This window comes from Lagenorhynchus albirostris, chromosome X (assembly GCF_949774975.1).
Source record: "Lagenorhynchus albirostris chromosome X, mLagAlb1.1, whole genome shotgun sequence".
Classification (NCBI taxonomy): domain Eukaryota; kingdom Metazoa; phylum Chordata; class Mammalia; order Artiodactyla; family Delphinidae; genus Lagenorhynchus; species Lagenorhynchus albirostris.
The window spans coordinates 42,722,350-42,737,456 of NC_083116.1; the positions used below are offsets into that span (position 1 = coordinate 42,722,350).

Genomic DNA, 15,107 nt, shown 5'->3' on the forward strand with positions numbered 1-15,107 from the left:
CAAATGGTTAAGGTTCTGATGCTAATATGTGATCTAGGCAAGACCCAAAGGGCTTGAGGGCAGGTGCAGAGGCCACCGACATTCGTAAGAGACAATGATTTACGTAGGCACTTACCAGGCGTAACAACTTCGGGAAACATTCTCTGATGGCCCTGTCCAAAACCAAAAATAGAGAAGAGGTGGTTGATAGTTCAAGGTTACAATGCTTCCTTTCAGTTAAAACAGTAATACCATAAACAGAGATCAGTGTGTTCTGGCCAATCCAGCAGCACCCTTTGCCCACCTCTGCTCCTGATTTTAAGGGTTTTCGGTCCACTTGCCTGTTGAGCACTGAGCATCTGTCATCTTACTGTCTGAAAGGCACTGTCTCCTCATCTCTCTCAGTACCTTCACTTTAATATTCCTTCCCTCCCTCCCTTCCTCTCCTTCGCCTAGGTAGCTCCCACCCAGACTACTCGGACTCCCTTCTCCAGTGCCACAGGGACCAGCATTTCAAACCCGTGCTGCAGGGCTTCCTTCTCCTCCCTCCCTTCCTCCAGGGCCCCACTGAAGGCTGTGGGGAGAAGAGCAGATGGAGTGGGAGCCCGGGGCTCTGCTACCTCACTGGGGGTCCAGCATTCTGGCAAGACCCCGACACCCCCCAGGGATGGCCCAGGATGCTGGGCCAGCGAGGTGAGTGAGGTGGGGCTCAGGGAGGGAGATGGAGGGGATGAAGACAGAAAGGGAGTGAAGGTAGGAAGGGAGAGATGAGAGAGACATAGGGGCACAGAGACAGGGGAGAGAGAGACAACAAAGGGAAGGGAAAGAAGCTCTCCCGTGGTCGGGGTCAGGGAAGAAGAGAGAAGAAAGGGGAAACGGCACACTTGTTGCGGCTCTTCACCTACCCCAGAATCGCCCAGACACACCAGGTAGGAATGGAAAATATGCACGTGTTGGGCTGGGGGCCCACTGGATGCTGGCTGAAACTTTGTCACCTGTGTGAACTCAGCCAGACTTGGGCATGGGAAACCGAGCAGCCATGGGGGCAGATCTTCCCCAGAAGGAGGAAAGGGTCAGGTCCCAGCTCAGTATGGGGCTGAGGATCCGTGGCCCCCTCTGATGATCACCGTCTTCTCTCCCGATGACCCCTGCACCTCTCTGAGTTGGTTCTTTATCTGAGGAATCATACCTGTCTCAGGCTGCCCAGGGCTCCTGTGAAGGACCAGGCGGGATGATGTGACGTGTGCAGGGAGGGATGGGAAGTGCCCCTCAGAGGCCTGTCCTTCGGTCTCCTCTACCACCTCTGCCCTCTGCCTTCCACTCCTGCCTCAGGAAGCCCTCTGATCACTGGCAGGGGCCCACGTCTGGCCCCTTGACTCAGGGAGCCCTGCTTTTTCCCAAGGAGGGTCCAGCTCCTGGCACTGGGCCAGCAGAATGGATGTCATGACAGCAGCCACCCATGGCCTCAGCCCTCAGCATGGCGCAGGAAAGCCCCCATGTCAACCTGGGAGAGGAGGGGGGATCCCTTTGGAGGAAGGGGAAGAGGGCCCCTCTCAGAACGGGGGAGGCAAACCCCATCTCAGCACGAAGAAGGAAAGCTTCTCTCAGCAAGAGGCCCTGGACTGGAGGACCCTTCTCAGTCCAGGGCACCAGCATCTGGATCAAGGCTGGTCGCTCCTGGTCCTGGTGAGGAGGAGAAGCCCTGCTTCCTGGGGCACACTCTTGGGAGGTCTTGCTGGAATATATCTGGGCGCAGAGAGCTGGAAACAGACCCCAGAGCGCCTGCAGAGGTGAGTAGGTCAGGGGAAGGAAACTCCTCACCGGTGATAGGCACAGAGAAAGCAGAAGGTGGGGCCTGTGATCCTCCCAGAAGACCAGGGCTGCCACCTTTGGCAAAGGGGCACTGTCACAGATAGTCTAGGCTCCCATGGGTGAAGGTCACCAAGAAGGGTGACAGGGTGTTCACACTGACCTTACATAGGTGGACTGGTCTGGGAAGGTGTCACACAATGGGTTCCCTTGCAGCCACAGCTCTTCAAGCTTCAGCCCTTGCATCTTGTTCAACTCCCACACAGACGTCAGCTGAGAAATATGCGGCAGAAGTGGGAAAAGGAATCCCAGGGAAAGAGGGACATCTGGATCCCTGTACCCCCAGACCCCTCCCTCCCACACAGGTACCTTCACCTGCCTCCTGTCATCACTCTGATGGCCACTAACATGCCCCACCCCCCACTCTCAACCCAACTTTGACCTGGCTCCCTCTTCTCACCTCATTTTTGGAGAGGTTCAGGATCTTGACCGTGGGGGCCATCTGTATAATGTCAGACAGGCCATCCAGCTGGTACAGTCTGTTGATGCTCAAGTTCAGGGACAACAGCTTTGGGGCAAGAAGAGGTAGAGTGAAGGTTACTATCTAGGACCTTGGAGACAAATCTGCCCTCCACCCCATCTCTTCCACCCCCTACCCTAATACCAGCACTGGGCCTACAGCCTCACCTCAGGGAAATACTTTTCGATGACCTGCAGGGTGGCAGTCATGCAGCTTCTTCGATTCAGAAATATATCAATATCACAGCCCACCAAGTCTTCAGGAAGGAGAGGGGAGGGAATAGGATGGCTGAGTGGGGTGTGGGGCCAGCACCAGCCCCTCCCCACGTTACCATCCCTAAGTCTCCCTCCAGGAAGACCCCTCTGCCCTCACCCGCCCTAGAATTACTGCTGTCAGCCGTACCTGGGTCAAGGCGGAGCCTCTGGAGGTCGAGAGCTTGCTGGGAGACATCAAATCGTTTGCTCAAGGTCAGCTGCGGAGAGAGAGATGGAGAGAGCCGCTCTGAGGCTGTGGTGGTGGCAGGGAAATCGGGGGCGAGCGGGACGGGGGTCTGGAGGAAGGAGAGGTGGGTCTGAGCGCTGGTACACTACTCGCCGTGAGTCTCCATTACCTTTAGCTGCTCCATTTCTTCTGGTTTCAACTTATCCCGCACAGAGTAGGGAACAGCGGAGGGGCTGACAAAGACAGGTATCTGCAGGAAGAAGAGGTGGGGTAAGCACCAGGAACTCTAGTTCCAAAGAAGACAACCAGCCCCTGGCCTGTACTCCTTCCTCAGGACGAGGTACACGTAACGCCCTCGACACACACCTTTCGGCTCTCCTCGTCACGAATCTTGTAGCTGACATCCATCAATGCAGAGGCAGTGCTAGCTTCCTGGACAAAGAACCGAGCCCCATTTTGCATAAAGTGGAACTATAGGGATTGAATGCAACAGCAATAGTTTCAGAAGCCAACAGACCCTGCTGAACCAGGTCTCTCTCTCTCCCCCTTCCCTGTGCCCACGCGTCTGGCTTCGGCATCCTCTCTTACGTCCACTGGAGTGAAGGGGACACTGCAATGGCTCTGGATTGACTTCATTAGCCATGTCTTGTCATACTTTATCCCACAAGGAATCTAAGGATGAAAAGAAGGCATGGGAGAGAGGACAGACAACAGGGAATTTAGGCTGCAGGAAGAACCTTTTCCTGTTCTTTCCCGGCCTTCTACTGGGCTTGAAAGGGCTTGTAAAGAAGGGACCACTGGCATGATTTCTTATGGGTGTGCGTAATATGGATTTCCTAAGTACTCTTTCTCTCCAGTCAAACTCTCTTCCACATAATCAAGGTGTCAGAGATGATCTTCCTTTTATCAATTTCCAGGAGATCCTACCCAGCACACACACTGCTTGCCCCTCAGACAAGGTCTCCAGAGGCTCGACCCTCTGTCTCCCACACTCAGCTTGCCAAGCTGAGACCTCCAATGTGGAGTCACTCCATATCCTTGGCAGTAGTTTCCATCTTTGCTTTGAGACAGGCTCCTCCGTTCTCCTCACGGTCAGCCTGCTCCCTGTACATTGCTTCTCTGAACCTGCCCTTAGATGAACAAGACTGTTAACTCCTGGTAATAAAAAGGACAGATTACAAACTGTCCCCAGTGAAAGAAACCAGCATCTCTACATGAGACCAACACAGCTCCCCCTGCCTTTTCTCTCCTGCACATTCCATACATTTTTCAGGATACTCACTGTGACCCTGAACCAGCTCCCTGGGGTTCCTTCTTGTGTGTTCTCCCCCATTTCCCTCTCCAGAGGTTTTCTGTTTCTCCACACAGTAGTATGCATGTGGCCTTCACTGTGCCATCTCACTCCTCTCTTGTTGCCTCGGATGGTACAGGGAGAGCTGCAGGGGGGATGTGGAGAGAAGGACGGTGAGTGGACATAAGTGCTAAGAAAGTCTTCTGTACACCCTCGCCTCTTTGACACCAGCTCTACAATTAGGATTGCTCAACCATTATTTCACTTCTAGCATGCTTCAGTTTTGCAGTGAGAGAAGAAAAACAAGTCCACGGAGAGTGAGAGAGGTGCATAGTCCCAGGGGCTGCTGTGCACAAACCCTGCTGCCTGGCCACTTACTGTCTTACTTCGGGGTCCTCCTGGACATCCCTCTTCACCACATTTCCATCATCCTTCTGGAGGTGTGAGGGCTGAGGCTCACACCCATCACGTTCATAACGAGGGCTCCTCTCGCCAGAATTACCTCGGAAAGAACTCCAACCTTTCTTTCTTCCTTGAGGTGATCTACCACCATCACTGTATTCTGAAAAGAGGAACAAAAATACAAGTTTGCAGACACATCTGTGGTCCACTTACCACGTACCATGTCTTAGGCTAACAGCATGGTAGGGCAGGCCACGTGCCAACGTGGCCTAAGGGACCAGTCCCACAAGCCTCAGAAAGGGCACTCTTCTGCCTGTGCAGAGAGGACAGCCTTATCCGACAGATGGCACTATCAGGGGAAGAATCGAGGAGGAGCAGGATGTGGAAGAGGACGACAAGGAGGACAAAGAGGGAGGAGGGAGAAGAGGACAACTGCGCTGAAACTTTTAAAACAGTGGAGCAGGACTGATAAAGAACCGAGGTGTATGCGTCCATGGGCTAGACTGGACACCAGTCATATATACCAGGAAGGCACCCGAATCTTGCTTTCTCTCAGGACTTTCCAGCAACCACACCAATACCTCTCTCGTGCTTCCCAAATCCAATGAGCCACCAAACCGATTCCACTAACAACCAGCAAGCTAGCTGGACTTCCTTTGCCAGTGCACTTGGAGCTTTAATGTCAGGTGGCACTGATGTAACGGCCTCCTGAACTGTCTCCCTCCCTCCAGCCTTGCCCTGAACAATACTCTGTTGGAAAGAGCCAAAGTGACCTCTCTATTGGGCCAGCCTGAAATGCCTTTCAGCTCAGCAGGCAACTCTTCCTAACTTCAGCCCTTTTATAACAAGGGTGTGAATGATAACCTGGAATGATGTGTCAACCACCATTTCCCAGTGTTTAGGGATTCTTCTTTTGGCTTTCTATTACTGGTGGCTAATTTGATTCCATCATGGCCAGGGAACACACTCTGGGAGATTTCAAGTGTTGTTTTTTTTTTTAATAATTTTATTTCTTTATTTATGGCTTCGTTGGGTCTTCGTTGCTGCACACGGGTTTTCTCTACTTGCGGCGAGTGGGGGCTACTCTTTGTTGTGGCGCACAGGCTTCCCGTTGCGGCGGCTTCTCTTGTTGCGGAGCTTGGGCTCTAGGCACGCGGGCTTCAGTAGTTGTGGCACGCGGGCTCAGTAGTTGTGGCTCGAGGGCTCTAGAGCGCAGGTTCAGTAGTTGAAGCGCACGGGCTTAGCTGCTCCGCGGCATGTGGGATCTTCCTGACCGGGACTCGAACCTCTGTCCCCTGCACTGGCAGGCGGATTCTTAACCAGCACACCACCAGGGAAGTCCCTCAATTCTTTCTGAGTTTACTGATGCTTGTCTGATGGTCGAGGAGATGGTCTAACTTGGTGAATGTTACAGAGACCCTCGGGGAAAAACCTCTTCTCTGCTGTTGGTGGGCGGACTGTTCTCTTTATGTCATGCAGATCTCGTTAGTTTACTGTGTTATTCAGGACTCCTATATCCTTGCTGATTTTCTCTCTAGTAATTCTGTCACTTGCTAAGAGGGAGGTGGGTGTGGAAGGCCCCCACTATAATTATAGATCTGGCTCTTTCTCCTTTCAGCTCCACCAGTTTTTCCTTCGTGTACTTTGAGGCTCTGTTGTTTGGTGCGTACACATTTAGGAACTTTATGTCTCCCTGGTGTCCTGATCCTTTCATCATTCTGTAAGGCCTCTCTTTGGCTCTTGCTCATTTTCTTTACTCTGACATCTACTGTACTGGATACTGAAGCTACAGCCACGCTTAGAAAGTGTCCTGGGTATACCTCACCTTGTATTCACTCCTAGCAGTTGTGTTGCTGTTCACCCCTCCACCCACAAATTCTCCCCTCCAGCATATCTAATTCACCATGTCAAAAGATTTGGAAGTTTTTCCGCACCTGCAAAATAAGATCGTGTCAATTCTCTTCCCCATGGGTGGATTCACTAAGGGTATTTTATTTTTAACACATTCCACTGAAACAGTGAACCAGCAGATAATCATACTAGTGGCTTGTGGGGAGGGAGGATTATGGTAATTACACTGTTAGAAACCAGCTTCCGTTGGGTTGTAATACTTAAGGTTCTCTAGGTTTGTGTGCTGTGCCTTTTGTACATTAACTATTCCATGTTGTCTCAGGGCACGCTTATGAGTAAAGATCCGCCCACTGCTGATCACTCCACGATGGAGTGATTACGACCAGGCCTCAGATGAACTCCTCTGGGGAGCCCTTGCTTTCCCTGTGTGGCCCGCTGTCAGGGCAATCCTGCTATTCACAACCTTGGGACTTTCCCTGTGTGGCACTGGAAGTGAAAGGAAACACAGATAGGGCATTTGACCCACAAATGCCACTTGCTCAGTCCCCAAACCTCGGAGGGGGCCTGGCGTGCTCTCTTTCTCCCACACTCCACATCCAACTGGTCAGGAGATTCTCTCGGCCCCTCTCTCAAAGTATGTCCAGAAGCCGGCCACTTCTCACCACCTTCATTACCACCACCCTGGCCAAGATACCAACAGCTACCTCCTGGACTGTACTGCTGTCCAGCTGGCCCCTCTGCTTTCATCCTGGCTCCCTTACCTGTCTCTTTTCAACCCAGCAGCAGAGAGCAAGTCAAATCATTTCACTCCTCTGCTCAACACCACATAACGATGGTTTGAAGCCCACCAACATGTTCAAAAGCCAGGAGTTCATAATGACACTCATCAACAATAACAACAACAAAGAGGACCCTTACTGGTGACCTTTGGAGAATGCCGGGCAACCAACTCCTTTTCAGGAAAATCCAGCAATGAAAGGGAAAAATTCACATTTTAAAGGGAGCAGTAAGGGCATGTGGTCTACGTACGGTGTATAGGAAGAGTCAGAGTCATTTGTAAGAACCCACTTTCCTTCCGAAGTAACATTGCCGAGGGGAAAGCGTAAAAGGGAGCTATATAACAGCTACCGCAGTCCCCCGGCTGACCAACTACGTCGGGTGCCTGAACAGGGCTAGAGACCTCCCTCATCAAGGTGATTCAGACACAAGCAATCTCAGACATCGACTTGTCAAGTATTTGATAGAATAATCCAGTGAAGCTCTGTCACTTACTGCGTATGTGATTTTAGGCGAGTATTTTACCTCTCTGAGCCTCAGTTCCATCGTGCGGTAGTGCTGTTTGCCATGTGTTTCCATTTGTCCCTGTTCCGGCGACCTGGAAGAGCTGTACTTCTTGACCTCCTTTGTTTGGGCAGGGCTGTGTATGTGACTGGTTCTGGCTAATGGGTTGTGAGTGACATGTGCTATTTCTGGGCCAGAACATATGCTTGTTGGATTGAGACCTTGCAGGGTCCTCTTCCCCTCAGGCACAGAGACTGACAACTTTCTAGATGATGGCTGCTCTGTCAGTTTGGGTCTCCAAGTCATTCCAGTAAGAATGGCTCAGACCCCCAAAGTCCACCATCCTGTGAGGGGCATGCACCTGCCATGGACATGTAGTCGAAGTGAGGAATAAGCCCCTGAGATACGGGGACTGTCTATTACCACAGCATAATCTAGCCTATCTTGACTCTTGTATCTTATCTGTGAATTAAAATAACATCCTCTCAGGATTTTTCTGAGGATTACATGAGAAAACTGGTATGACAAGGTTGCCACAGTGCTTGACATAAAACAGGAACTCAAAAAATGGCAGCTATAATGATTAAATAATAATAACAAACTAGTTTTGAAAAAGTGTGGAAAATTGGTATAAAATGAGAGCTATTTCATCCACTCATCCTTACGGGTAAGTTGTATCATCGCTTCAAGAGTGGGGCATTTTATTTTATTTTTAAGACTTCCTAATGACTAGCACATATGCACTTATTGCTTGCCCGTCATGATATCAGAAACATAAATTGAGGTTATATGTAAAGAGTGAAAAACTGGAAAGATTAAGCAAAAGAGAGAATGACTAATGACATAAGATAAAATGAGTTAGCAATAAGTGGTTTCTTAATGAGAAGAACAGATTATAATTATTAGTAAGCATACATTCTTCTTAGTAAACAAAGGTACAAGGTATTAATGCGGCAGAAGAGATTTACTTTGAACAGGCTTTCCCAAAATGTTTCCTGAAGAACACTAGTACTTTCCACAGTGGTCTGTGGAAAAATGTTCCATTCCCATATAGCTTACGGAAACTACCTGCTACAGACTGAATGTTTATGTACCAACCTAGTCTCCAAGGTGACAGTATTTGCAGGTAAAGTCTTTGGTAGGTGATTAGGTCATGAGGGAGGTGCCGTCATGAATGGGATTAGTGCCTTTACAAAAGAGGACCCAGAGAGCTCCCTTGCCCTTTCTGCCATGTGAGGATACAGCGTGAAGACAGCCCTTTATGAACCAGGAAGCAGGCTCTCACCAGACACTGAACCTACTGGTGCCTTGATTTTGGACTTCACAGACTCCAGAACCGTGAAAAATAAATTCTTGTAATTTGTAAGCCACCTGGTCCACGGTGTTCTACTACAGCAGCCTGAACAAGCTAAGACACTATCCTATTCTTTGAGATTCAAGTGGCATATTATCTTAAAAATATGACAATACAGAAATCCTTTGTACCTTCATTATTGTATGTCCCATATTTCTTCAATGGATAAAAACATTTTTGTTGCTGCTGTCTCTCAGACATCGTGTCTTGTAGAGCAAACCTGAAAGTGCTGAAATGAGAGGAAAGAAATGGATATTATATAAGAAAAAATATATATATCACCCCTTTAACCATCTCTCAAACCATATTTAAATCCCTCACAAATGTAAACACCATCTTTTACTTGCTGCATTTTACTCATTAAGTACCATCTACGTGATTTTTATGAAATGTATCATCTATAATTTTACTTAATATGGTTTTCTTAAATAAATTCACTGTTTTTTCCCACATGAAGGAAAGGGGAGAGCTTTCAAGGAATGTAACAAGGAAGGGTTAGAAAATCAGGAGGAAAATCAGAAGCCAATAGTGTCTGGCTGGACTAATTTAAGCCATTTAGAGAGTCCAAGCAGAAAAAGATTATGGCATCCCACCCCCCACACACTTTGCAAAGCTACTGATCGGCAAAGCAAAGACAGAAAACAAATTCTGAACCTTAACGTGCTGGCTACTTTCACACTTTTACTGAAAAAATATCAAATTAAACAAAGTCTCTCTCTACAGAACAAATTAAGAGACAGAAATTCAGATCAGATTTGAAATCATCGATACGAACTGGCATCTAGGAGTTCTCTGGTGTCCCTAATAACAAACGTGGTCTGAGGAGCGCAGAGGACGCCATCACATGGCAGGCAGTGAATATGAATATGGAAGAGAGATAAGCAAGAGTAGGGCTTTAATGTGGGGGTTGGGAAGGAAGGGGGATGGGAGGGGTCCACCCAGTTTCCCGAGCCTAGCTGCCGAGAGCAGCCCATGAATACCTGCCGCCCGCTGTCCCGCCAATTCTGAGTAAACCTCTAGTACCGGCGGGCGCCCCTCCTACCCGACTACCGCCTACCGTCTACCGCCTACCGTGGCAGAATATGAAAGTCGGTGGAAAGGTTGGCATCGGAGCCAGAGCCTCATCAAAGTTCCCCTCAGCCAGGACAAGTACCTTAATTCTAAAGGTCTTCTTCACCTCTCGGTCTGACTCCTCAGAAGCCTAAGCCGAGCTACCCACCGTTCGGCAGGCTCTCCACACGCTGAAAGGGCGCCCCCTCGGTCACGACCTTACGGCGTCACGTGACTGCGGGACTGACGTAACGTAACGTAACGCGCCCCTGTGGGGCCCTACCTGACTTCTAGGGGCTTGGCTGGCGGAGGCCACAGAGTAGAAGGACGCAGGTGACCTCAGGGTTCAGGAGCCCTCTATCGTGAACTGTGACCGAGAGAAGTGAGCCTCAGGAGACCACAGCATGTCCCATGACCGTAGAATATACACAACCAACAGCCGAAGGGTAGGTGCGGTGTTCACATGACGGCAGGCGCTTTGCCTGCCATGTGATGGTAGCGGCCACATCCGTGTTGACTCAGGGATCTGAAGATTCTGGTAGCCAGCAATCTTCACGAGATAGAGATGGCTGAGCCTGATGTGTGACCAAGGGGGATGTGTGACCGACCATAGCATCCATACGACTCTCAGAAGCAGGTCACCTGTGTGACTTGGAGGGCTGAGGCTTCCACATGCCACTAGCTAGTGAGGGCCACATGACAGGATGAATCCACATGATGGGCAGGGTTTAGGAGTCTGCCATGCTCTAGCGACTTGAAAAGCTGGATCTACCACATGATCATAGTGGCAATAGGTCCAGAGAGACTACACGAGCTCAGGGTTTAAGGGCTCATGGTGCTGACATGGCCAGTAGGTCTGGGCCTGCCACATATCTGTCAGGGCCTGCCACTTGATGGCCGCATCCGCGTGACCATAGCCTTAGGAGCCCACGGTGCTCAAAAGCTGGGTCAGCCTCCTGAGTGTAGGATAGTGACAGCAGGGTTCTCCCGGCTGCATGTTTCAGGAGGCCGTTCTCTTCACGAGACCTGGAGACCTGGAGACCTGAGATTGCCCACATTCCTGGGCTTCCCGTTGATGGTGGTGCCTCCCGATGATCTTCCTCAGAACACAGGCTGGATTTACCTGCCCCAGCCCCCTTTTAATGTGCTAATGTGCTTCTTTCGTGTGCTAATTCTGTTTCCCTATAACACGTGAAATTTAACACATAAATTAACACATAGCAATGGACTAGGTCCTCCCTAAATCCATAACCATTGCCATATTTTAGGGACCACTTCAAAAACCTAAGCGGTGGGTACAGGTAAGCTTTGTTGCCGTAATTTCATGCAAGTCTAAGAGAAATTAAAGCAAACTCAATAAGTGAATTTTAGCTGTTAATTTGAAAAACAAATGTATATAATGATTACTATGTGTCAGGCACTTTAAAACGTCAACTCCTTTAATAGTGGCAATTCTATAGACTAGTTACTATGATTATTATTCCAGTTTTCACTAATCAAAGCAGAAGCCAGTTAAGGCCCTCGGATTCATTTTAAGGTATAAATATAAACTTATCCTTAATAAGTGAAGTATTTGTGTATATAATGGGTGGTATAAAATGTTATACGTTTTTTGAAAACATTTCCTTCTTTTATTTTTAAACATTCTAAGAGAAATATTGCAGACTTTATGGCTCTTAACGGAATTCAAAGGTTAAAAATGAGCAGAATCTGAATTAGATATTACTGCACTTATATTTTGTTTGCATCTTCCTAGAAAGGACAGAGAAAGGAGAATATACAATATAGTTTTAGGGGTTTTTTTTAATTGCAGTTTTACAAACGCCTCTTTCGCTGATTGGTGCGGAAAACTGAAGATCTGTCTGTATATCCAAAAGAGATTTGATGTGATCTTGCCCGTTTGCTGGCTTAGGCAAACTTAATGCTATACAAGCAGTGGGATTATTATGCCGGCACCCTGCAACGTGGCATGGCTACATAAATAACCTGAAGAAAATACAGCAGACCAAATTTTGCACCATCGTTAAATTTGAATATACTAGTAACGATAACAGACTGTGTTTGTAGTTCTAAGCCTGTTGAAGGAAGTAGTGATTTTTTGGAGTGACTCTGTTTGGGCACATTGCTGTTACTTGGATAATTTTGGAAAATTATTTATGGGACACATGTAAATGCATGGTATGAAAATGGAGCCACGTGTTTACAGTAGAGCCTATTATGAAACCTCAAGATGCATTTAGGAAGCATCTGTATACAATCACTGGATGGAATCTGACATCAAGACCTGATGTCTGTCCCAACTGTAGTTTCTCTAATGGACAAATCCACTAATGGTGATTGAAGTCAACTTCTTTAACCAAAAGACAAACCCTGGAGTTCTAATTATAACTTTTCTTGGGAAGGGTCAGATATTCTCCTGCCAGAACTAATGGTCGTATCATTTATTCTTTCCCTGCGATGATTACCAGGCGTTATTTTAGGATTAAAAAATATATTTAGTTACACCAGTGGGTGCCTGTCAGCTCTTTATAACATACATTGGGGAAGGGACGCTAAGGCTATGGGTAAACACCTGTATGAACACAGCTTATGTGAGCTAGGCAGTTTCGGCACTCACTGCATGTATCAGGTGCTGTGTCTGTTTAGGTGAGGCAGGCTGATAAGCTATTCTTCTTGAATGTTGTTTGGCAAGGTTTACTGGGAACAACTTTTACTCTTTTATATTTCTGTTTTGGGGTGGACGTTTTGGAGGTCAGTGCTAGTGGCTTTGTTTAACACAGAGACTTGGGAAAGGACAATAGCAGACATTTGTGATGCTGCTAAATTAAACACAAATACTCAAATGCTTTTGGTTCAAACACAAATATGTACAACTCAAGTAGAGATCCTATGTGAATTTACTTTCAGAAAGTAAAATTGACTTAATCTGGTAACATTATCCAAGAGAACTTATGAGATATTGCTGTGCCTTTATAGAAATGGTAATCGAAACATGTTTTTCTTTGTTCCTTTAAGAAGCTCATTAATTAACTAGAAGTGACTTTACTGTCAGTGTCAAGCAATGGGAAAGAAGAGAAACAATTGTAGGTAGTGCTCCCTGTCAGAGTACTCAGTGTGCTCCCTTCCCCCAGCACAGTGTAAATTTTAACAGCTCTAGGTGATGAGCTCATTCATGGGGAGTACCACAGCCTGGAAACAGAAAATTACATCCACCGTGAAAACTTCTTTTGAGGACAAAGAATGGAAAGGGACGAGAAGGCAGGGATTCCTTACAGGGTTTTTGCTCATAAACTATGTCATTTGTGATGGTATGATTCTCTGATACACTTTGAAAATCCCATCCACGTGAAGACCACTTACACGTGAAGAGCTGGTGCCAGCCTCTTGGTGTTATGGGCTGGGTCCTGGTATGCCAGGCGGCAGGGCTGCGGTGGTTCTTGGGCTAGTGTTCCCAGAGGAATATTACTTTTTGCATATTTACAAATATGTACATTAACAGAAGATGTTCTTTAATTTTATTACATTTTCATGAGACTGAATTTCTTCTAAAAGCTTGAAGCTTTTAAAGATATTCCATATTGAAATTTAATGGTGCTCTTTAAAGAAAATTGTTGCTGATCATAAATGTTGACAATTTTCTTGCTTCTCACCTTTCATACCTTTATGAACTCTGTGTTGTATGTGTACAGAATGGTAATACTTGATGAAATTGTAACTATAAAGAATCCATTCCCTTCTAGTCAAACTATCCTGACACAATAATATCAAAGTACGATAGTAAAGAGAAAACTTTGCCAAAAATTTGAGAAAGAAAAAGAGATTTCAGTACGCTACCATGGATGCCTTTGTGGTCCTTCCTAAACTTACTGCAGGGGTGAGAGCTCTAGTGCTTTGTAGCTACCCATTCGCTAATTCAATGTAGGTATTTCCTGAATAGAAGTATTTGTTACCTGGAAAGACATAGTAGTTGAAAACCATTTGAGCTTGAGTACTGTGGGTATTATGCTCATACTGATAATTGTGCTTTCAAATGGTGCCTGAAGGTGAATATTTTTCTTTACCTATGCAATATACATTCCTCATCTTCCTAAGTGGTCTCAAACTTTCATTAGTGCATTTCCTCCCTCATACAGTCACATGTTTGGGGGGAATTTGCCTGCTAGTTCCAAGGGTGAGACCAGAGTTACTCTAGATCTCACGCAATAATCCTATGTCCCTAGTCACAGTCATTGGTTCAAGATTGGGCCTGAGTCTTTATATCTTTGAGCCACTGGATCAACTAACCTAAAGTCTCCTCTACCTCTGGGCTCTCAGTTATATAAGCAAGTATCTTTCCTTATCGTATACACAAAAGTGGATTTTACTTTCTATTACTTGTAACTTTGTTACTTACTGCTATATATGTTTTTGAAGATATGTTATCAGGTGAATGTAAGTTCAGAATTTGTTATCTTCTTAATACATTTTCTTTTATGATTTGATAGTAGCCTTCTTGGTTGCAATCGCTTGATGTCTATTTTGCCTGATAGTGATACAAATTAACCACGTTTCATTCAGTTTTACTGATCATTGGTATTTTTTACCATCACTTTATTTTCATCCTTTCTGACAGTCTACTCTACCTGCTTCATGAACTACTGAAACACGTTCATAATGCCTGTATTAGACTGTTCAGACTGCCACAACAAAAATACCACAGACTAAGTGGCTTAACAACAGAAATTTGTTGTCCCTCTTTGTATACACACTTCTGCTGTCTCTCTGTGTGTTCTAAACTCCTCTTCTTATAAGCACACCGGTCAGATGGGATTAATGTATCCCCTAACAGCCTTAAATTCACTTAATCACCGTTTAAAGGCCCTATCTCCAAATCCAGTCACATTCTGAGGCACTGGTAATTAGGGCTTCAGGATATGAATTTTGGGAGAACACAGTTCAGTCAATAACAAAACCTAATGTTAAGATGACGTTATCATAGAAAACAAGAGAGCAGAGGCAGGAACAATGATGTGGAGCAGGCAGGAGGATGGTATGTTAGGCTTTCATTTTCCTATAGCTTCTCCAGTTCCTAAAATTCTCGAATGGCCAATGAATCCCAGGCATTTGACTGAGAAATTTGCATTGCTACT

General features: G+C 46.8%; 1 pseudogene; it reads right to left on the reverse strand.

Moving 5' to 3' along the window:
• LOC132513083 (nuclear RNA export factor 2-like) overlaps window positions 1-4,540 on the reverse strand; it is a 24,169-nt pseudogene extending 19,629 nt beyond the window's left edge.
• Window positions 4,541-15,107: the final 10,567 nt, after the last annotated feature.